This window comes from Scyliorhinus torazame, chromosome 15 (assembly GCF_047496885.1).
Source record: "Scyliorhinus torazame isolate Kashiwa2021f chromosome 15, sScyTor2.1, whole genome shotgun sequence".
Classification (NCBI taxonomy): Eukaryota; Metazoa; Chordata; class Chondrichthyes; order Carcharhiniformes; family Scyliorhinidae; genus Scyliorhinus; species Scyliorhinus torazame.
The window spans coordinates 185,503,022-185,527,595 of record NC_092721.1 but is presented as its reverse complement, the minus strand read 5'-3'; the positions used below and the strand labels follow the sequence as shown (position 1 = coordinate 185,527,595).

Below are 24,574 nucleotides of genomic sequence, written 5' to 3'. Positions count from 1 at the left end.
CCCAACTAATAAACCCTCCCCCGAACCCAAACCTCCTCAACACTTCCCAGAGATACTCCCACTCTACCCGATCAAAGGCCTTCTCCGCGTCCATGGCTGTCACTATCTCCGCTTCTCCCTCCACCGATGGCATCATTATCACATTTAAGAGCCTTCGCACATTAGTATTTAACTGCCTACCATTTACGAATCCCGTCTGGTCCTCGTGAATCACCCCCGGGACACAGTCCTCAATCCTCATGGCCAACATTTTTGCCAGCAACTTAGCATCTACATTAAGGAGCGAGATCGGTCTATATGACCCACATTGCAGTGGGTCCTTATCCCACTTTAAGATCAAAGAGATCGTCGCCTCCGACATTGTCGGGGCCAGGGTCCCCCCCTCCCTTGATTCACTGAAGGTCCTTACCAGCAACGGGGCTAACAGGTCTACATACTTCCTGTAGAACTCCACCGGGAACCCATCCGGCCCCGGGGCCTTCCCTGCCTGCATGCTCCCCAGTCCTCCACCCCAATTGCCGCCCCCAAACCAGCCATCTCCTGCACCTCGACCCTTGGGAACCTCAATTGGTCCAAGAATCACCGCATCCCCTCTTTTCCCCCTGGGGGCTGGGACCTATACAGTTCCTCGTAAAAGGCCTTAAAAGCCTCATTCACTTTCCCCGCACTCCCCACCGTAGTTCCCCTGCCATCTTTGACTCCATCTATTTCCCTCGCTGCCATCCTCTTACGGAGCTGATGTGCCAGCATCTGGCTCGCCTTCTCCTCATATTCATATATCGCCCCCTGTGCCTTCCTCCACTGTACCTCTGCCTTCCCTGTGGTCAACAGGTCGAACTCCATCTGGAGACTTCATCTCTCCCGGAGTAGTCCCTCATCAGGAGCCTCTGCATAGCTCCTGTCCACCCTTAAAATCTCCCCCACTAACCTCTCCCTTTCCCTGCCCTCTCTCTTCACCCTATGAGCCCTGATGGAGATTAACTCTCCCCTGACCACCGCCTTCAGCGCCTCCCATACTACTCCCACCTGCACCTCCCCGTTGTCGTTGGCTTCCAGATACCTTTCAATACACCCCCGCACCCTCCCATACACTTCCTCGTCTGCCAGCAGTCCCACATCCAACCTCCACAACGGGCGTTGGTCCCTCTCCTCCCCCAGCTCCAGCTCCACCAAGTGCGGGGCATGGTCTGAAATGGCGATGGCCGAATACTCCGTTCCCTCCACTTTCGGGATCAATGCCCTGCCCAGAACAACAAAATCTATCTGGGAGTAGGCCTTATGTACGTGGGAGAAAAAAGAAAATTCCCTGGCCAAAGGTCTGGCAAATCTCCGCGGATCTACTCCCCCCATCTGATCCATAAACCCCCTAAGCACCTTGGCCGTGGCCGGCCTCTTCCCCGTCCTAGATCTGGAACGATCTAATGCTGGGTCCAGCACCGTGTTAAAATCCCCACCCATTATCAAGCTCCCTACCTCCAGGTCTGGAATACGCCCCAACATCCGTTTCATGAATCCAGCACCATCCCAGTTTGGGGCATATACATTCACCATTACAACCTCCGTCCCCTGCAACCTACCACTCACCATCACGTATCGGCCTCCCATGTCCGCTACTATGTTCTTGGCCTCAAACGACACCCGCTTTCCCACCAGTATTGCCACCCCTCTATTCTTCGCATCCAGCCCCGAATGGAACACCTGTCCCACCCATCCCTTCCTTAACCTGATCTGCCACCTTCAGATGTGTCTCCTGAAGCATGACCACGTTTGCCTTCAGTCCCTTTAGGTGCGCGAACACTCGGGCCCTCTTAACCGGCCCATTTAGGCCTCTCACATTCCACGTGATCAGCCGGATTGGGGGGCTTCTCTTCCCTTCCCCCCCGCCCCGCCGACTAGCCATCTCCTATCTCAGGCCAGTCCCGTGCTCGCGCCTCCCGCACCCTCCAGTCCCCCAGGCGGGGAACCCTCGCCCCGACCACCTCTTCCATTTTCAGTTCCCCCTCGGACAGTGCAGCAGCAACCCTAGAATCCCCCCCTCCTCCCGCTAGATCCACATCTAGCTCTTTTGCTCCCCCCATATTACTTCCGTGAGTCAGCTGACTTCTGCTGACCCCGGCTTCCCCCGCCTTCCCGTTGATCTCCCCCGTGTGGGAGTCTCTCCTCCTCCTTACCTTCCTCCATCCCACCCCCCTTTTGGCGCGGGAAAAAGCCCGCGCTTTCCTGAACCAGCCCCGCCCCTTGTTGCGCAGCTCCTGTTGCGGCCATTATCCCAGTTCCCTCATCCCGGAGTCTCACCTCCCTCCAGCACCGACGCCCACATTCCCCATCATCAACATCTCGTCTACAGAAAAGAAAAAAGGAATTTTTAGGAATTTTAACCAAAACTCTACCCACATCCCCATCCATCATCCTACCCATGAAATATTCTTTACCCATATTTACAACCCCATATACAACCAACATCTCCCCCCACAACCACATGCCCTCAGTTCGAGTCCAGTTTTTCCGTCTGAATAAACGCCTCTTCTGGCGTTTCAAAATAATGGTGTCTGTCCTGATAAGTGACCCACAGTCGCGCAGGCTGCAGCATGCCGAACCGGACTCTTTTTTTTAATGCAGCACCGCCTTGGCCCGGTTGAAGCCAGCTCTCCTCTTTGCCACCTCCGCGCTCCAATCCTGGTATACTCGGATCACTGCGTTCTCCCATCTACTGCTCCGCACCTTCTTGGCCCATCTCAGCACACTTTCTTTGTCCACGAAGTGATGGAACCTTGCCACTATCGCCCTTGGCGGCTCATCAGCCTTGGGTCTCCTCGCCAGGACCCGGTGAGCCCCTTCCAGCTCCAGGGGGGTCGGAGAGGCCTCCGCTCCCATCAGCGCATGGAGCATCGTACTCACATACGCCCCGGCATCAGCTCCCTCCACTCCTTCGGGAGGACCCAGAATCCGGACGTTCTTCCTCCTCGACCTGTTCTCCAGGACCTCAATTCTCTCGGCCCACCTCCTGTGCACCGCCAGGCCCAGGATCTCGTCCTCGTTGTCATTCATTTTGTCTTTCACCTCACGAAGCTCCACCGCCTGGGTCTCCTTCAGCCCCTCGATTGCCAACAGCATTGGCGCCAGCACCTCCTTTTTCAGCTCCTCCACACAGCGCTTAAGGAACTCCTGCTGGTCAGGCCCCCATGCTGCTCGCTCACCGCCCTCAGCCATCTTGCTTTCCCCCCCCCCCCCCCCCCCCGTTTTTGTCGTTGCTCCAGAGCCTCTTTTTTCGTCGTTCCCCTGCTGATCTCGGCCATATATCGTGAGGGGGGGCCTTTCTGCACCTTCCCACACGGGATTAATTCAACAAAAGTTCCGTTGGGGCTCCTCTAGAGAGCCCGAAAGTCCGTTGTCGCGGGAGCTGCCGAAACGTGCGGCTTAGCTCCGCATCGCCGCAACCGGAAGTCATCCACAATCATTTATTTTTTCCAATTAAGGGGCAATTTAGCGTGGCCAACTCACCTACCCTGCACATCTTTGGATTGTGGGGGCGAAACTCACGCAAACACAGGGAGAATGGGCAAATCCCACACGGACAATGACCCAGAGCCGGGATCGAATCTGAGACCTCGGTGCCGTGAGGCAGCAATGCTAACCACTGTGCCACCGTGCTGCCCCTAAAGGCACAAGCTGCTCAGAGAACTTCTTATAGAATGCAATCAGAAAACCATCCGGACTGGGGCTTTGCCAGATTGCATCGATCCAATACATTTTAAAATGTCATCAGGGTGTAATGGGGATTCTAACTCACCGCTCCTCTCCATCTCAACAATTGGGATGGGTAGGCCGTCCTGAAAGTCAAACATGACTGATCCAGTCGCAGGAAGTCCCGATCTTTAGAGATCGCGGTAAAAACGGTAAAAAGATACAAAAGCCGCATTAACCCGAGATGGGGCAGAAACGAAGTTACCGCTCAAATTCCGTATTTGTGTGAAATCCGGGAGGCCGCCTGCCACTTCAGCTGATGAGCTAAAAGATAATGGCTTTCTGCCTGTATTCATAGAACATACCTCTTGACGTTGCAATTGGGTTAACCACCCTGTTAGTCGACAATAGTTCGAACTGTGTTTGCAATTTTTTCCTACTCGCCAGCAACCCCGGGGTAGGATCAAGCGAGTAGTGGTGGAGCACCTCAAGAATGGAGCCCACCAGCTGCTCCTGTCATAATATACATCTATGTATATAATGGAGTGCAGACAGGCAGTGATTGACACACAGGATGACTAGTAAGCACAAAGAACAGAGCAGCCAATCACCAGACAGGACACGACCACTATAAAACCAGAGGGCACCAGTTTTCCCGTTCTCTCAGGACCCAGCCTCTGGGACAGTCCGAGTTAGTGAGCTGGCCAGTGCAAACACCATGTGGTAGCTAGTAAGTCTGGTTAGGCTAGTATCAGGTCTCCAGTCAAGTCAGCATAGTGTCAACCCACAGTTGAACATGTATAATAGTTTAGATGTTAAATAAAATCGTGTTGCATCTTATCAAGTGTTGGAGGTCTGTCTCTTGCTACACTGCATCAAGTGCAGTCCACATCGACCCAGCCTACCCAACACATCATGGTACCAGTGAGTGAAGCTGAAAATTGACGGACCTACCTTGAGTGAATCAGCGTTGACCAGCAAACAGACGGACCTACCTTGAGTGAATCAGCGTTGACCAGCAAACAGCCATCCGGTGACATGGAAAACGTCCACCCTCCCCCGCAGCTCCGCATCGCCGGCAATCTTGGTGCAAATTGGAAGATCTTCAAACAAAAGTTCCAACTCTATCTAGAAGCCACCGACCTCGAGGCCGCATCGGACGCCAGGAAGATCGCACTATTCCTCTCCACAGCCGGGGACCACGCCATCCACATCTACAACTCCCTTAAATTCGCTGAAGGCGAAGACAAGACGAAATTTAAAACAGTCCTACTGAAGTTCGACAGCCACTGCGACATTGAGGTGAATGAGAGCTTTGAACGGTACGTTTTCCAGCAGAGGCTTCAGGGTAAGGATGAACCTTTTCAATCCTTTCTGACCCATCTCCGCATCCTCGCGCAGTCATGTAACTATGACTCGACCACTGATTCCATGATCCGGGATCAGATCGTTTTCGGGGTCCACTCAGATTCCCTTCGCCAGCAGCTCCTGAAAGTCAAGCAGCTCACCCTCACCATGGCCGTCAAAACGTGCATTCTCCACGAACATGCTAACAATCGATACTCCCACATCAGGGCAGCAGAAACGGCAAAGCTAACCCCCCACGAGGCGGAACGGGTGCAGGCCATCGCACAAATGCAGAGCCCAAGTATCAACGAGAGTGGCCATTCCGCGCGCTTTTCCCGGGCCCCTGCGCCTGCGTGCCACGACCGAGGGAACGACGAGACCGACGACCAGACTGCGCAGGTGCGTACGTTGTTCGACCGCACTGCGCATGCGCGATGGCGCACAGAGCGCGCTGACGTTGGTGTCATGACGTGCCCGAATTGTGGCTCCGCCCATTTAAAGCAGCAATGTCCGGCAAAATCACGAGAGTATCTACAGTGTGGCAAGCTTGGCCACTACGCAGCCCTTTGCATCTGCTCCACTGCCCAGCATCCAGCGATCCCAGCCGCGGCGCAGAAGCGTCCGTTCAATACATCAGGCTATGCCAGACTCCGACCCCGACAGCCCAACAGATCCTGATGCTGCGTACCTCAAATCTCCATACCGGGTGGGCATCATTACGAAGCATGCGCTGCCTTTCTCCGTGACAGCGAAGCACCACCCGATCCTCAGCGTGGATCCCGACGACGAGTGGTGTGCTGTCCTCAGTGAACAAGGCTCGCATCCGGTTCAAACTGGACACCGGCACATTGGCGAACCTCATCTCCAAATCTGATCTCGACACCATCTGCGTCAGACCAAGCATTCTTCCACCGGCCTGCCAGCTTCTTGACTACAATGGCAATGCCATAGTTGCCAGTGGCTCATGCCAACTCGGAGTTTCCAATAAGTCATTTAAAGCGACACTGCGATTTGAGATTGTGGGACTTGACAGAGCATCCCCGCTTGGCGCTCGGACCTGCAAACTCCTGAATTTGGTTCATTGAGTCCACACCATGTCATCCTCACAGGCGATGGCCTTACCTGATGAGAACTTCCAGGCTGAAATTGATGACATCATCACGCAGTACCACAGCGTGTTCGACGGAATGGGCACACTCCCATACCGACACAAAATCCTGCTCAAACCAAACGCCACCCCTGTGATCCACGCACCACGCCGGGTGCCGGCACCCCTCAAGGACCGCCTCAAGCGGCAGTTACAGGACCTCCAGGACCAGGGCATCATATCGAAGGTCACAGAACCCACAGACTGGGCCAGCTCCATGGTCTGCGTCAAGAAGCCGTCAGAGGAGCTTCGAATCTGCATTGACCCCAAGGATTTAAACTGCAACATCATGAGGGGACATTACCCGATACCAAAACGATAAGAGTTGACCAGCGAGATGGCTCATGCCAAACTCTTTACGAAGCTGGACGCCTCCAAGGGGTTCTGGCAAATACAGCTGGATGCATCCAGTCGCAAGCTGTGCACATTCAATACCTCGTTCGGTCGACTTCCGGGTGCGGCGATGACCAGCTGAGTCGCACGTTTCGGCAGCTCCCTGTGAAACGGACTTTTGGGCTCTTGATAGGAGCCCCAACGGCAATTTTGACGGCTAAAAACACTGTGCGGTAAACCAGAAGGGAATCCCCCCTGGATACGGATGGAAAAAGGAGGAGAGAGTGGCCAGATTGCAGTGGATCCTTTAGAACAGCGGCAAGGAAGGCAAGCAAAAACCAAGATGGCGTCGGAAGGTGGCAGTTTAACATGGGGCCCTGAACAACAAGAGTTCTTGAAATGCTGTGTGGAAGAGATCAAAAAGGAAATGAAGAAAGAGCTGTTGGCCCCGATACTACAGGCGATCGAAGGGCTAAAGGAGGAACAAAAGACCCAGGAGCGGGAGCTTCGGGTCGTGAAGACAAAGGCAGCCGAGAATGAGGACGATATACAGGGCCTGGTGGTGAAGACGGAGACGCAGGAGGCACATCAGAAACGATGTGTGGAAAGGTTGGAGGCACTGGAAAACAACGCAAGGAGGAACAACCTGAGGATTCTTGGTCTTCCTGAAGGTGTGGAGGGAGCGGACGTCGGGGCATATGTGAGCACGTTGCTGCACTCGTTAATGGGAGCGGAGGCCCCGGCGGGTCCGTTGGAGGTGGAGGGAGCATACCGAGTGATGGCGCGAGGACCGAGAGCAGGAGAAATTCCCAGAGCCATAGTGGTGAGATTCCTCCGTTTTAAGGATAGAGAAATGGTCCTTAGATGGGCGAAGAAAACTCGGAGCAGTAAATGGGAGAACGCGGTGATCCACGTTTATCAAGACTGGAGTGCGGAGGTGGCGAGAAGGAGGGCGAGCTTTAATCGGGCCAAGGCGGTGCTTCATAAAAAGAAGATAAAATTTGGAATGCTGCAACCGGCAAGACTGTGGGTCACATATCGAGGGAGGCACCACTACTTTGAGACGGTGGATGAAGCGTGGACTTTTATTGTGGAAGAAAAACTGGAATGAGCGGGTTATTAAAAAGAACGTTAGAACAAAGTGGTGGGGCGAATGTGGGGGGCAAAGAGGGGTTTTATGTACTAACCCTGCGATGTGGTAACTTTTCTCTCTCCCACAGGTGGTGATGGGGGGGGAGGAGGGGAGGTGGAGGAGATGGGGCGTTGGCCATTGGGGGCGGGGCCAAGGGAGAAGCGCGGGCTTGGTTCCCGCGCTATGATAATCATGGCGGGAATAGAGAAGCAGGATGGAGGGGGCGTCGCACGGTGCGAGCCGAGGTCACGGGGGGAAGCCGAGGTCAGCCAGAGTTTGCTGACTTCTGGGAGCAACATGGGGGGAGTAATTACGCTAGCGGGGGATCTAGCGGGGGGGGTGGGAGGGGGGAATTACTGGGTTGCTGCTGCTGGGGAGAGGGGGGAGCTGGTATGGGAGAGGATGGGCGGGGGGGGCACCGCCTGGGGGAGATACAGCTGCGTGGGAACCGGGTGAGGAGCTGGAAAAAGGTGATGGCTAATCGACAAGGGGGGGGGGGTAGGAAGCCCCCCAACTCGGCTGATCACGTGGAACGTGAGAGGGCTGAACGGGCCGATAAAGAGGGCACGGGTACTCGCACACCTTAAGAAACTTAAGGCAGATGTGGTTATGTTACAGGAAACGCACCTGAAACTGATAGACCAGGTTTGGCTACGCAAAGGATGGGTGGGGCAGGTGTTCCATTCGGGGCTAGATGCGAAAAACAGGGGGGTGGCTATATTAGTGGGGAAGCGGGTAATGTTCGAGGCAAAGACTATAGTGGCGGATAACGGGGGCAGATACGTGATGGTGAGTGGCAAACTACAGGGGGAGACGGTGGTTTTGGTAAACGTATATGCCCCGAACTGGGATGATGCCAATTTTATGAGGCGGATGCTAGGACGCATTCCGGACCTAGAGATGGGAAAGCTGATAATGGGGGGAGATTTTAATACGGTGTTGGAACCAGGGCTGGATAGGTCGAAGTCCAGGACTGGAAGGAGGCCGGCAGCAGCCAAGGTACTTAAAGATTTTATGGAGCAGATGGGAGGTGTAGACCCGTGGAGATTTAGCAGACCTAGGAGTAAGGAGTTCTCGTTCTTCTCCTATGTCCATAAAGTCTACTCGCGAATAGACTTTTTTGTGCTGGGTAGGGCATTGATCCCGAAGGTGAGGGGAACGGAGTATACGGCTATAGCCATTTCGGATCACGCTCCACACTGGGTGGACTTGGAGATAGGGGAGGAAACAGGAGGGCGCCCACCCTGGAGAATGGACATGGGACTAATGGCAGATGAGGGGGTGTGTCTAAGGGTGAGGGAGTGCATTGAAAAGTACTTGGAACTCAATGATAATGGGGAGGTCCAGGTGGGAGTGGTCTGGGAGGCGTTGAAGGCGGTGGTTAGAGGGGAGCTGATATCAATAAGGGCACATAAAGGGAAGCAGGAGAGTAAGGAACGGGAGCGGTTGCTGCAAGAACTTTTGAGGGTGGACAGACAATATGCGGAAGCACCGGAGGAGGGACTGTACAGGGAAAGGCAAAGGCTACATGTAGAATTTGACTTGCTGACTACAGGCACTGCAGAGGCACAATGGAGGAAGGCACAGGGTGTACAGTACGAATATGGGGAGAAGGCGAGCAGGTTGCTGGCACACCAATTGAGGAAAAGGGGAGCAGCGAGGGAAATAGGGGGAGTGAGGGATGAGGAAGGAGAGATGGAGCGGGGAGCGGAGAGAGTGAATGGAGTGTTCAAGACATTTTATAAAAAATTATATGAAGCTCAACCCCCGGATGGGAGGGAGAGAATGATGGGCTTCTTGGATCGGCTGGAATTTCCCAAGGTGGAAGAGCAGGAAAGGGTGGGACTGGGAGCACAGATCGAGGTAGAAGAAGTGGTGAAAGGAATTAGGAGCATGCAGGCGGGAAAGGCCCCGGGACCGGATGGATTCCCAGTCGAATTCTATAGAAAATATGTGGACTTGCTCGCCCCGGTACTGACGAGGACCTTTAATGAGGCAAAGGAAAGGGGACAACTGCCCCCGACTATGTCTGAAGCAACGATATCGCTTCTCTTAAAGAAGGAAAAGGACCCGCTACAATGCGGGTCCTATAGACCTATTTCCCTCCTAAATGTAGATGCCAAGGTCCTGGCCAAGGTAATGGCAATGAGAATAGAGGAATGTGTCCCGGGGGTGGTCCACGAGGACCAAACTGGGTTTGTGAAGGGGAGACAGCTGAACACGAATATACGGAGGTTGTTAGGGGTAATGATGATGGCCCCACCAGAGGGAGAAACGGAGATAGTAGTGGCGATGGATGCCGAGAAAGCATTTGATAGAGTGGAGTGGGATTATTTGTGGGAGGTGTTGAGGAGATTTGGTTTTGGAGAGGGGTATGTTAGATGGGTGCAGCTGTTGTATAGGGCCCCAGTGGCGAGCGTGGTCACGAATGGACGGGGATCTGCATATTTTCGGCTCCATAGAGGGACAAGGCAGGGATGCCCTCTGTCCCCATTATTGTTTGCACTGGCGATTGAGCCCCTGGCGATAGCGTTGAGGGGTTCCAAGAAGTGGAGGGGAGTACTTAGGGGAGGAGAAGAGCACCGGGTATCTTTGTATGCGGACGATTTGCTACTATACGTGGCGGACCCGGCGGAGGGGATGCCAGAAATAATGCGGATACTTGGGGAGTTTGGGGATTTTTCAGGGTATAAATTGAACATGGGGAAAAGTGAGTTGTTTGTGGTGCATCCAGGGGAGCAGAGTAGAGAAATAGAGGACCTACCGTTGAGGAAGGTAACAAGGGACTTTCGTTACCTGGGTATCCAGATAGCTAAGAATTGGGGCACATTGCATAGGTTAAATTTAACGCGGTTGGTGGAACAGATGGAGGAGGATTTCAAGAGATGGGATATGGTATCCCTGTCAATGGCAGGGAGGGTGCAGGCGGTTAAGATGGTGGTCCTCCCGAGATTCCTCTTTGTGTTTCAGTGCCTCCCGGTGGTGATCACGAAGGCTTTTTTTAAAAGGATTGAAAAGAGCATCATGGGTTTTGTGTGGGCTGGGAAGACCCCGAGAGTGAGGAAGGGATTCTTACAGCGTAGCAGGGATAGGGGGGGGCTGGCACTACCGAGCCTAAGTGAGTATTATTGGGCCGCTAATATTTCAATGGTGAGTAAGTGGATGGGAGAGGAGGAGGGAGCGGCGTGGAAGAGATTAGAGAGGGCGTCCTGTAGGGGGACTAGCCTACAGGCTATGGTGACAGCCCCATTGCCGTTCTCACCGAGGAACTACACCACAAGCCCGGTGGTGGTGGCTACACTGAAGATTTGGGGACAGTGGAGACGGCATAGGGGAAAGACTGGAGCCTTGGGGGGGTCCCCGATAAGAAACAACCATAGGTTTGCCCCGGGGGGAATGTATGGGGGATATGGAATGTGGCAAAGAGCAGGAATAACGCAACTGAAAGATCTGTTTGTGGATGGGAAGTTCGTGAGTCTGGGAGCGCTGACCGAGAAATATGGGTTGCCCCAAGGGAATGCATTCAGGTATATGCAACTGAGGGCTTTTGCGAGGCAACAGGTGAGGGAATTCCCGCAGCTCCCGACACAAGAGGTGCAGGACAGAGTGATCTCAAAGACATGGGTGGGGGATGGTAAGGTGTCAGATATATATAGGGAAATGAGGGACGAAGGGGAGACTATGGTAGATGAACTAAAAGGGAAATGGGAAGAAGAGCTGGGGGAGGAGATCGAGGAGGGGCTGTGGGCAGATGCCCTAAGCAGGGTAAACTCGTCGTCCTCGTGTGCCAGGCTAAGCCTGATTCAGTTTAAGGTATTACACAGGGCACATATGACTGGAGCACGGCTCAGTAAATTTTTTGGGGTGGAGGATAGGTGTGCGAGGTGCTCGAGAAGCCCAGCGAATCATACCCATATGTTTTGGTCATGCCCGGCACTACAGGGGTTTTGGATGGGGGTGACAAAGGTGCTTTCAAAAGTAGTAGGAGTCCGGGTCGAACCAAGCTGGGGGTTGGCTATATTTGGGGTTGCACAAGAGCCGGGAGTGCAGGAGGCGAGAGAGGCCGATGTTTTGGCCTTTGCGTCCCTAGTAGCCCGGCGCAGGATATTGCTAATGTGGAAAGAAGCCAAGCCCCCGGGGGTGGAGACCTGGATAAATGACATGGCGGGGTTTATAAAGCTAGAGCAGATTAAGTTCGTCCTAAGGGGGTCGGCTCAAGGGTTCACCAGGCGGTGGCAACCGTTCGTCGAATACCTCGCAGAAAGATAGACGGAATGGGAAGAAGAAGGCAGCAGCAGCAGCCCAGGATCGGGGGGGGGACCAGAAGGACTCTCAGGGTTGTTAATATATACTGTATAGTATGTATAGGTCGTTGCTACAGATAATTATATATTGGACTGTTAAATTATATTTTTGGAGAGTGTTACTTGTGACAAGGCAGTTGCCAATTAGGGCTAGTTTTCATTTTTGTTATTTATTATTTATTCATTTTTTTTTTTGTTGTTTATAAAATAGGTCATTGTTATTTGTGTTGTTATAATATTGTGTAAAGGATGCACAATGTACTGTGTTGGTTGACCAAAAATTTTCAATAAAATATTTAATAAAAAAAAATACCCCGTTCGGTCACTATTGCTACAACCGGATGCTTTTTGGCATCATCTCTGCCTCAGAGGTATTTCACCGCATCATGGAACAGATGATGGAGGGTATCGAGGGGGTGCGCGTGTATGTTGACGATGTCATAATCTGGTCCACAACTCTTCAAGAACACATCGGTCGCCTCAAGCAGCTATTCCACAGAATCCATGAGCATGGCCTCCGACTCAGCAGAACCAAGTGCTTGTTCGGTCAATCAGAAATCAAATTCCTTGGTGACCACATATCGCAGCAAGGCGTGCGGCCAGATGCTGACAAGGTCTCGGCGATCAACACCATGAAGACCCCAGAGGACAAGGAGGCTGTCCTCCGCTTTCTAGGGATGGTCAACTTCCTCGGGAAGTTCATTCCCAACATGGCGGCAGCCCTCAGCCATCTTGTCAAAAAGTCTACGGAATTCCAGTGGCTGCCCACTCATGAGAATGAATGGCATGAGCCGAAGGCAAAACTCACCACAGCCCCGGTTCTGGCGTTCTTCGACCCTACCAAAGAGACCAAAATATCCACTGACCCGAGCCAGGACGGTATTGGGGCAGTGCTCCTCCAACGGGATGACTCCTCCTCATGGGACCCAGTTGCGTATGCCTCCAGAGCCATGACGCCCACTGAGCAATGGTACGCTCAGATTGAGAAGGAATGCCTGGGTCTCCTAACGGGAATTGACAAATTTCACGACTATGTGTATGGCTTCCCAAAATTCACGGCTGAGACGGACCACAGGCCATTAGTCCACATAATCCAGAAGGATTTGAATGACATGGCGGCTTGGTTACAACAAATCCTTCTCAAGCTACGCCGCTATGACTTTGAACTTGTCCACACGCCAGGCAAAGAACTCATTGTTGCAGATGCCCTTTCCAGGTCTATCACCACACCTTGCGAACAAACTGACTTTGTCTGCCAAATCGATGCGTAGGTACAATTGTGTGTCTCCAACCTTCCGGCCACTGATGAGAGGGTCATCCAAATTTGTGAGGAAACGGCCAAGGATCCTCTGCTACAGCGTGTGATGCAGGACCTCACGAATGGTTGTCCCCAGTTTTACAACTTCAAGAACGACCTGACGGTGGTGGACGGCATTCTCATGAAGCTCCATAGGATTGTGATTCCGCACAGCATGCGAGCTATGGTGCTCGGCCAACTCCATGAGGGTCACCTGGGGGTCGAGAAATGTTGACGCAGAACTCGAGAGGCAGTCTATTGGCCGGGCATCAGCCAGGACGTTGCCAACGCGGTCCTCAACTGCCCCACATGTCAGAAATTTCAGCCAGCTCAACCCAAAGAAACTCTGCAGCAACGTGAGATATTTGGCAGGTAGGATCAAGGAAAACCCAAAAGCTTTCTATAGGTATGTCAGGAATAAAAGAATGACTAGGGTAAGAGTAGGGCCAGTCAAGGACAGGGATGGGAAGTTGTGTGTGGAGTCTGAAGAGATAGGCGAGATACTAAATGAATATTTTTCGTCAGTATTCACTCAGGAAAAAGATAATGTTGTGGAGGAGAATGCTGACACCCAGGCTATTAGAATAGATGGCATTGAGGTACGTAGGGAAGAGGTGTTGGCAATTCTGGACAGGCTGAAAATAGATAAGTCCCCGGGGCCTGATGGGATTTACCCTAGGATTCTCTGGGAGGCCAGGGAAGAGATTGCTGAGCCTTTGGCTTTGATTTTTATGTCATCATTGGCTACAGGAATAGTGCCAGAGGACTGGAAGATAGCAAATGTGGTCCCTTTGTTCAAGAAGGGGAGTAGAGACAACCCCGGCAACTATAGACCGGTGAGCCTCACGTCAGTTGTGGGTACAGTCTTGGAGGGGATTATAAGAGACAAGATTTATAATCATCTAGATAGGAATAATATGATTAGGGATAGTCAGCATGGCTTTGTGAAGGGTAGGTCATGCCTCACAAACCTTATTGAGTTATTTGAGAAGGTGACCAAACAGGTGGATGAGGGTAAAGCAGTTGATGTGGTGTATATGGATTTCAGTAAAGCGTTTGATAAGGTTCCCCACGGTAGGCTATTGCAGAAAATACGGAGGCTGGGGATTGAGGGTGATTTAGAGATGTGGATCAGAAATTGGCTCGCTGAAAGAAGACAGAGGGTGGTGGTTGATGGGAAATGTTCAGAATGGAGTTCAGTTACAAGTGGCGTACCACAAGGATCTGTTCTGGGGCCGTTGCTGTTAGTCATTTTTATAAATGACCTAGAGGAGGGCGCAGAAGGGTGGGTGAGTAAATTTGCAGACAACACTAAAGTCGGTGGTGTTGTCGACAGTGCGGAAGGATGTTGCAGGTGAGAGCCTTCTCCCGTGGATGGAAATGGCTAGCACGAGGGGACATAGCCTTAAACTGAAGGGTAATAGATATAGGACAGAGGTCAGGGGTAGGTTCTTTACGCAAAGAGTGGTGAGGTCGTGGAATGCCCTACCTGCAACAGTAGTGAACTCGCCAACATTGAGGGCATTTAAAAGTTTATTGGATAAGCATATGGATGATAATGGCATAGTGCAGGTTAGATGGCTTTTGTTTTTTGACATCCCATGTCGGCGCAACATCGTGGGCCGAAGGGCCTGTACTGCGCTGTATCATTCTATGTTCTATGTTCTATGACCTCCCCATGGTCCAAAGTCGATGTCTGCCTTTTCCACGCCAAGGGGCGTGACTATGTCCTCCTGGTCGAAGGCGGTGATTAAAGCATGCAAAGAAACATTTGCCAGGCATGGGATACCGCTCACGGTGATGAGTGACAACGGTCCCTGTTTTTACAGCCAGGAATGGTCTGATTTTGCCCGCCTATACAACTTTCATCACGTAATCTCCAGCACCCACTACCCACAGTCAAACAAAAGGCCGAAAAAGGGGTCCATATCGTCAAGAGATTACTATGCAAGGCTGCAGACTCAGGCTCCGACTTCAACCTGGCGCTGCTGGCATACAGAGCATTCTCGGGAGAGTGTGTGAGAGCCGGGGAGCAGCTTGGGAACAGGTAACTGATACATATTCTGCTATTCTGAGTGATCCGACTGGGGGGTGGGTGGGTGGGGGGGGGGGGGGGGGGGGGGGGGGGTGTGAACTGAAAAGTGATGTCACAGGAAAACTGTGACCTGATTGGCTGGTAGGGAATCTGCACTAAATTTGAAAATGAAACATTGTTAAACTAATTAAACATAATTAATTGATTACTTCATCATAATTTAGAGGGGTATCTAAGCCAGAGACCAGAGAGTACTGTATTTAGCCTTTACATTTATAGAAGAAATCTAGCACTAGGAAACATATAGTTAACAGTAACTTTAAAAAAAAATTAAAATTTAATTTACTAGGAAATTGCTGAGGCCTTGACAGAAATCTTTGGATCCTCACTGCCGACAGGTGATGGCCCGGAGGACTAGAGAATAGCCAATGTTGTTCCTTTGTTTAAGAAGGGTAGCAAGGATAATCCAGGGAACTACAGGCCAGCGAGCCTTATTTCAGTGGTAGGGAAATTACGGGAGATAATTCTTCGAGACAGGATCTACTCCCATTTGGAAGCAAGTGGTCGTATTAGCGGGAGGCAGCACGGTTTTGTGAAGGGGAGGTTGTGTCTCACTAACTTTATAAGAGTTTTTCGAGGAGGTCACAAAGATGATTGATGCAGGTAGGGCAGTTGGTGTTGTCTATATGGACTTCAGTAAAGCCTTTGACAAGGTCCCTCATGGCAGACTGGTACAAAAGGTGAAGTCGCATGGGATCAGAGGTGAGTTGGCAAGATACAGAACTGCTAGGTCATAGAAGACAGAGAGTAGCAATGGAAGGGTGTTTTTCCTGAATGGAGGGCTGTGACTAGTGGTGTTCCGCATGGATCAGTGCTGGGACCTTTGCTGTTCGTAGTATATGTAAATGATTTGGAGGAAAATGTAACTGGTCTGATTAGTAAGTTTGCGGACGACACAAAGGTTGGTGGAATTGCAGATTGCGATGAGGACTGTCAGAGGATACAGCAGGAATTAGATTGTTTGGAGACTTCGGCGGCGAGATGGCAGATGGAGTTTAATCCGTACAAATGTGAGGTAATGCATTTTGGAAGGCCTAATACAGGTAGGGAATATACAGTGAATGGTAGAACCCTCAAGAGTATTGACAGTCAGAGAGATCTTGGTGTACAGGTCCACAGGTCACTGAAAGGGTCAACACAGGTGGAGAAGATAGTCAAGAAGGCATACGGCATGCTTGCCTTCATTGGCCGGGGCATTGGTATAAAAATTGGCAAGTCATGTTGCAGCTGTATAGAACCTTAGTTAGGCCACACTTGGAGTATAGTGTTCAATTCTGGTCGCCACACTACCAGAAGGATGGGGAGGCTTTAGAGAGGGTGCAGAAAAGATTTACCAGGATGTTGCCTGGTATGGAGGGCATTAGCTAGGAGGGGAGGTTGAATAAACTTGGTTTGTTCTCCCTGGAACGAAGGAGGTTGAGGGGCGACCTGATACAGGTCTACAAAATTATGAGGGGCATAGACAGAGTGGATAGTCAGAGACTTTTTCCCAGGGTAGAGAGGGTCAATTACTAGGGGCATAGGTTTAAGGTGTGAGGGGCAAGATTTTGAGGAGATGTGCGAGGTAAGTTTTTGAGGGTAGTGGGTGCCTGGAACCCACTGCCGGAGGAGGTGGTGGAAGCAGGGACGACAGTGATGTTTAAGGGGCATCTTGACAAATACATGAATAGGATGGGAATAGAGGGACACGGACCCCGGAAGTGTAGAAGATTTTAGTTTCGACGGGCAGCATGGTCGGCGCAGGCTTGGAGGGCCGAAAGTCCTGTTCCTGTGCTGTACTTTTTTTTGTTCTTTGTTCGAGTTTCCACAGCAATAATGATTGTGTGACCATCATTAGACTTTTAATTCCCGATTTTTGCAGAATTCAAATGTCACCATCTGCCATGGTGGGATTTGAACCCAGGTCCCCAGAGCATGACCGTGGGCCTCTGGATTACAAGTCCAGTGACAATACCACTGTGCAACCACTTAGCCATAGCCCCGTAATGTTTTTCACTTCAAGCATTTATGCACTTACCCAATTATTACACTTGTAACATGAATCATTTCACAAATATAGAGGACAAGTTATTCATAACTGATATTAGAAACCTCATTGAGCGAAATGAACCAAATAATTGCCAGTATAATATTGCGGGTCTGTATTTTATACATCATTAGCGTTTGCTTTTTCATTGATGCTGCAACTGTAAAGTCAGTATGTTTCCAATACACTTGGTAACAAGGAAAGCTGACAACATATTAAGATGGTTACTCCTAGAATGAGGAGTTCTACTTGTCACAATGGATTTTAACCCACGATGGTTCAATTTTCAGCTTTATTTAAACTGGACAGGATAACTTGGAAGCTGCTCAAAGTTGAAGAGAGCAATTAATACGAGAGAGCATTCGTCCAAGATCAGTGGGCGGCACGGTAGCACAGTTGCTTCACAGCTCCAGGGTCCCATGTTCGATTCCCGGCTTGGGTCACTGTCTGTGCGGAGTCTGCATGTTCTCCCCGTGCCTGCGTGGGCTTCCTCCGGGTGCTCCAGTTTCCTCCCAGTCCAAAGATGTGCAGGTTAGGTGAACTGGAAGTGCTAAATTGCCCTTAGTGTTGGGTGGGGCTACTGGGTTATGGGGATAGGATGGAGGTGTGGACCTTGGGTATGGTGCACTTTCCAAGAGCCGGTGCAGACTCGATGGGCCAAATGGCTTCCTTCTGCACTGTAAATTCTATGATCAGTAGAGTGCCAAGGGGCTGAACCTTTAGACAGTGATGGGGTGAGCGGAGGGGGCAGGAAGGCTGCTTATTGGCCCTCCAGCTTGGAGTTCACCCACCCTGCTGGCCATTAATTACTCAATTTAGGGAAAAGCTCAGTGTGGTTTCCTGACCCCTTTGTGACAGGATGGTGGAGTTTTGAAGTCTGCAAGAAAACTCCTGACAAACGACCCTGGAGCTGTGAAGTAATTGTGCTATCCACAATGCTACCGTGCTAATCGAACTGACAGGATTGAGGGAAAGTGATAGAGTGGACAGGATAAAACTGTTTCCCGTTGTGGAGAACTCTAGAACCAGGGGACATAGATTCACGCTAAAGAAGGTGTAGAGGGGACATAAGGAAGAACTTTTCTTTACGCAGGAGGAGAGTATAAGTGTGAAATTCGCTGCCCGAGTTGGTGGTGGAGGCAGAGACCCTAAACTCTTTCAAAAAGTACCTGGATCTGCACCTTAAGTGCTGTAAGATACAGGGCTATGGATCGAATGCAGGAAGGTGGCATTAGAAAGGACACCTGGGTGTCCTTGGGCTGGCCCAGACAAGATGGGCCAAATGGCCTCCTTCTGTGCTGTAACTTTTCTGTGGTTCTATGTTGGGAAACAAAGTGAATGCTTTACATTCGACATCCGAAACAAAGACAGACTTGGAGCCATGTTCAAATAATCAGCACTTTCTTCTGACATGGTCTCAACATGAATTCATTTGTGCAGTAGAGGGACAGCACACTCGAGAAAATCAAATGCGTAATCTATACTAGAGGTCTTCAAAAGAAACCTTTAACAAAAGAAACTTGTAACATTCAATTACAGCATGTTTCATAAAATCCTCCAGATTTCCTATTTTATTGTCTTTTTAAAAGATACTTTATTCCAAACATCAACAAAATAGTCAATCGAAACATAGTGAACAGTTTGTACAGTTTTTTCCCCTTTTAAATCCCCCACCCCCGTGATGAACAGCTCCTTAAATAAAGTAATGAAACCGCACCTCAAAACCCTCTGACCCCCTAAACGTAATCTTTTTCAGCCGGAGAAAGCTGTACATGTCCCCCAGCCAGGCCCCCAGCCTCGGCAGCGTATCCGACCTCCAATTCAACAGGATCCTTTGCGGGGCAATCAGAAAGGCAAAGGCCTCTCCAGCAACTCCGGCTCCTCCGAAACCCCAAAGATCACCACCATGGGTCCAACCTGATCTCAGCCCCCACTATCCTGGATAATGTCCAGAACACCATCTCCCAAAAGCTCTCCAGCTTCTCACAACCCCAGAACATGAGTGCGATTCACCGGCCCCAGCCCACACCCATTGGTCACCCTCTGGAAGAACCCACTCATCCTGGCCTGGGTCATGTGCACCACCTTGAATTTAATCAAGCTCATCCTCGCACAGGAGGGAGTTCATCCGCTGCATCGCCTCACACCAGAGTCCCCAACCTATTTCCCTCCCTAACTCCTCCTCCCACTGACGTTTCATCCTTACCCCGTGCCTTGCCCTGCTCCCCCAACCATCCAGAGATGTCCCCAATCCTATCCTCCTCCAAATCATCAGGGAGCAGCAGTTGCCACTCCGGAAACTGGGGGAACGTCTGCCTCTCCTTTCACACAAAGTCTCACACCCGCACGTACCTAAACTCGCTCCCCTCAACAGCTCAAACCTTTCTCTCAGCTCGTCCAGCCCCACAAACCTCCTCTGCGATGACATTTTCCTAACCAGCTCCAGCCCCTTCTCCCTCCACTTCCCATACATCCCATCTGTTCCCCCCGGCTTAAACCTGTGGTTCCCACATAGTGGCGTCAGTAGACATTTTATCCAACTTCAAATGCCTCAACTGGTTCCATATCCTGATGGTCAATTGCACCACTGGACTCCCCAAATACCTCCCCAAGGCTAACGGCAACAGGGCCGTCACCAGGGCCCTCAGACTAGAACCCCTGCAGGATTCCCCATCCAATCTCATCCACTCCAACCCCTCCACCCACCCATCAACGCCTCACCTTCTCCACATCCGCTGCCCAGAAATAATACATCAGTTCGGGAGTGCAGTCCCCCTTTTCTGTCTCTATAGCAGCGCCCCCTTTGAACCATCCCTGCCCATAAACTCCTAAATCAGTGCCTCCAACCTGCAGAAGGCCTTAGAGAGAAAGATCGGGAGGGTCTGAAAGACAAACAGGAACCTTGGCAGCACATTCATCTTTACCACCTGCACCGTCCCTGCTAATGTCAAGTGCAAAGCATCACACCTCTTGAGATCCCCTTTAACCTCCTCCACTAATGCTGTCAAGTTCCTCCTGTGCATCGCAGCCCACTCACGCGTTACCTGGGCCCCAAAATAGCTGAACCGCTCTCTTGCCACCTTAAACGGTAGTGCCTCCAAATTGGCCCCACCCCGCTGCATCTATTTTCTATTAATACCATAAACAAGCATTAGCCAACCTGAAAGATTAGATGGCGTTGCTTCCCTCTCGTATTTAATGAGCACTAATTTTTCAGAATGATTCTCAGTTCCCCTTGCGAGGTTTCATGCTTGATGTTTTATCAGATTGGCTTCGGCTAAAGGCACAAGTGGAAACAAAAACTCTTAAGGTGAGCAAACCAGACATGTTGTTGAAACATTTCACATTGCAGTCATCGGGACAAATGCAAGGGTGCCAAATTTCAATTGAGCACAACAATTTATACCACAGCACAAAAGGGTGCAAGTTCTCTGTAACCATGGTGATGATGGCTGATTTAAATAAGGTCCAAGCCAGTGATATCGCCACAATGTTTGCTTTTATAAATTTAGAGTATCCAATTATTATTTTCCCAATTAAGGGGCAATTTAGCGTGGCCAATCCACCTAACCTGCACATCTTTGGGTTGTGGGGGTGAAACCCACGCAGACACGGGAAGAATGTGCAAACTCCACACAGATATCGGCACAATGCTGATGGTGGAGAAGTCAGCAATGGTGGTGCGACTGAATGGCAGAGATGTGTTTGGAACTTTTCTTCTTACAGATGTCATTGCCTGGTCAAAGCATTACCAGCCACAGTGACATTACCGCAACACCACTGCCACCTGCAACCACCCCCCCCCCCCATCCCATGGGAGCAGCCATGGGATGTAATAATAATTTCTCGGATCTTTGGCTCAGACCAAGCCTAGTGCTTCTCGGCCTTTTGGCCAAGATGAGCGTGGGATCAGGTGTAATGCCTGGATCTCTCTTGTGGAGACCATGAATTGGATTCAATTTGAATAGGTTTTTGGAGCAGGCAAGGAGCTGGATTAGGGGTTCGTCCCTGTCCACACTGAGCCCTGGCTTTGTAACTCTTGGGCAGCACGGTAGCACACGTGGCTAGCACTGTGGCTTCACAGCGCCGGGGTACCAGGTTCGATTCCCTGCTGGGTCAAGGTCTCTGCGGAGTCCGCACGTCCTCCTTGTGTCTGCGTGGGTTTCCTCTGGGTGCTCCGGTTTCCTCCCACAGTCCAAAGATGTGCAAGTTAGGTGGAATGCTAAATTGCCCTTAGTGTCCAAAAAAACAAAAAGGTTAGGAGGGGTTATTGGGTTATGGGAATAAGGTGGAAGTGAGGGCTTAAGTGGGTCGGTGCAGACTCGATGGGCCGAATGGCCTCCTTCTGCACTGTATGTTTTATGATCTATGTATCTTTTAGTGTCACAAGTAGGCTTACATTAACACTGCAATAAGTTTGTGTGAAAATCGCCTAGTTGCCGCACTCCGGCGCCTGTTCAGGTATGCTGAGGGAGAATTCAGAATATCCAATTCACCTAAAGAGCATGTCTTTCAGGACTTGTGGGAAGAAACTGGAGCACCCGGAGGAAACCCATGCAGACACGGGGAGAACGCGCAGACTCCGTACAGACAGTGACCCAAGCGGGAATTGAACCCAGGACCATGGTACTGTGAAGCAACAGTGGTATCCACTGTGCCGTCGTTATTAATTGTGTGTACATTATGATGAATGCTGTGTATGTAAATCCTTTCCACAAAAGGAATTAGGGTTTTGAATCTGAGATCAGATATAAAATTCAAGGCAGAGGGGAATGCAGGTTCTGTTTTTTGGGGATGAGAATCTCTGAACAGATGATAGTTGAGTGAATCATCAATTGAGACTGTAATAATTGCATGCCAACAGACTTGTCAGAAACACAAAAAGTTATTTATTAATAAGGAAAAGCTGTAACAGAGCTCAGCAGCCCACCAGTCCCTACATGCCTTCTGGTTGTCCTCTGCCCAAGAGAGGACTCCACCCTCTGGGGTGATTACCCACTCTGAGTCCCAATTGGTCTCTCAAACCAGTTGACCCTCTTCTGCTGTGTTGCCCTGAAATGGACAAACACCACAATCATCACACTCCTCCCGCTTTAACTTTTTAATACAATTTTCAATAATTAGGGTACTCAAGCCCAAATTCTGACTAAACATTACACGAGTTGGGCAACTATAAATCGAGTCTTCCTGTTTCTTGTGATGGCTCATTGATGAGATTTTGAGGCTTGTGTATTTAAACATGAACACTAAACACTTCTCCTGGTAAGCTTTAATTATGTAGTACCAAATATGATCTTGCATGGAACTCTTCCGTACAGACTTGCTGCTTCTGTTCTAAGCTGTTCTGACCATGTGACTACATACAGCACTGTGGGCGGTGCCACTCACCAGTCCCCCGTTGACCCTTGCTCTGCCAAGCCCTTTACATTAATACACATACCATCACAATACAAAGTCTTGTGTCTTGACAGTTCTTTCACAATCTCGATGTGACACGTGTGAAGGAATAGTCATGGTACTCGGTTTCTGGTACTTGGGTTGAGAGATGAAGTTTCTTATCTTTTCCGCATGGGGCGGCACGGTGGCACAACATTGCTGCCTCATGTTGCCAGAGACGCGGGTTCGATTCCGACTTCGGGTGACTTCGTGGAGTTTGCACATTCTTTCCTTGTCTGTGTGGGTGTTCCGATTTCCTCCCACAGTCCAAAAATGTGCAAGTCAGGTGGATTGGATATGCCATATTGCCCCTAGGTGCAGTTACGGGGATAGGATGGTGGATTGGTTGATCAATTGATATTTGTCACATGCACCGAAGTACAGTGAAAAGTATTTTTCTGCGGCCAAAGGAACGTACACAGTACGTACATAGTAGAAAAAAGAATAACTGACAGAGTACATTGACAGTGGTGCATCAACAAATAGTGATTGGTTACAGTGCGGAACAAGGCCAAACAAGAGCGTAGGTAGAGTGCACTTTCGAAGGGTCGGTGCAGACTGGATGGGCCAAATGGCCTCCTTCTGCACTGCAGGGATTCTATGATTTCAATTTGGCATATTTTTCATCGACCATTTTATCATATTGGCTCTGGTGCTTTTCCATTCGCGTGACCATTTCAGCAATCTTGTTCTGGCTCGTAATCTGTTTCTTTCACTGAATTGTTGATTCTGCTGTCAATCTTAATGTTAATGTTTTTACATCTTCAGTTAATTTCTCATTATCGAGCTTCCTTTTCCAAGTTATGCGCCGATTCAATTCTTCATTGAACTTGTTCTTATTTTCTAGTTGCTTTTTCATTTACTTCATCGTATTCACCATTGTCTTCTTTAATCATAGAACTTAGTGTAGAAGGAGGCCATTAGGCCCATCGAGTCTGCACCGACTCTTGGAAAGAGCACCCTACCCAGGTCAACACCTCCACCCTATCCCCATAACCCAGTAACCCCATCCAACACTAAGGGCAATTTTGGACACTAAGGGCAATTTATCATGGCCAATCCACCTAACCTGCACATCTTTGGACTGTGGGAGGAAACCGGAGCACCCAGAGGAAACCCACGCACACACGGGGAGGATGTGAAGACTCCGCACAGACAGTGGCCCAAGCTGGAATCGAACCTGGGACCCTGGAGCTGTGAAGCAATTGTGCTATCCACAATGCTACCGTGCTGCCCTGGAGTTCTTAATTTTGTAAATTTTTGTAACTTTTTTTCTCGAATTTTGCCGTCAGTCATTTCATCTTGTTTTAATGTCTTCTCGAGAGCTGATTCCTCTATGTTCAATAACTTCTAATTTCATTTGAAGTATTTAATTTCTGCGTTTCGTCCAAGGTGAATCCATCATGTTCTTACTGGACATGTACATTTCATAAATGGAACCTTCCTTTCTATTCGTCTTAACTTCACTAACCGTCATTTAAAAAAAAAAGTATTTTTATTCCAATTTTCAACATTTTACCAAAAAAAAACCTCAACATATTAAATTACCCACCCAATAAGAGCGCACTATCTCCCCCCGTTAACAGTCGACAGTAACCAACTCTCTAAAATGCAGAATGAACAAACTCCAACTCTTGTGGAACCCATCACCCGTCCCCGTTAGGGCAAATTTCACCTTCTCCAGGGCTGAGAACTCCAATAGGCACCCCCCGCCATGCCGAGGTTCAGGGTGGGGAAGCTGACCTTCACCCCAATAGGATCCACCTGCGAGCA

At 50.3% G+C, this 24,574-nt stretch overlaps 1 long non-coding RNA gene across 1 annotated transcript in view; it reads left to right on the top strand.

The window, feature by feature from the left end:
• The window catches only part of LOC140392057 (uncharacterized), a 99,939-nt gene that overhangs the window by 30,096 nt on the left and 45,269 nt on the right, over window positions 1-24,574 (top strand). Inside the window, exon 2 of the long non-coding RNA XR_011935235.1 lies at window positions 21,882-21,991. This is a non-coding gene — a long non-coding RNA (uncharacterized lncRNA). The remainder of the gene's footprint in view (window positions 1-21,881; window positions 21,992-24,574) is intronic.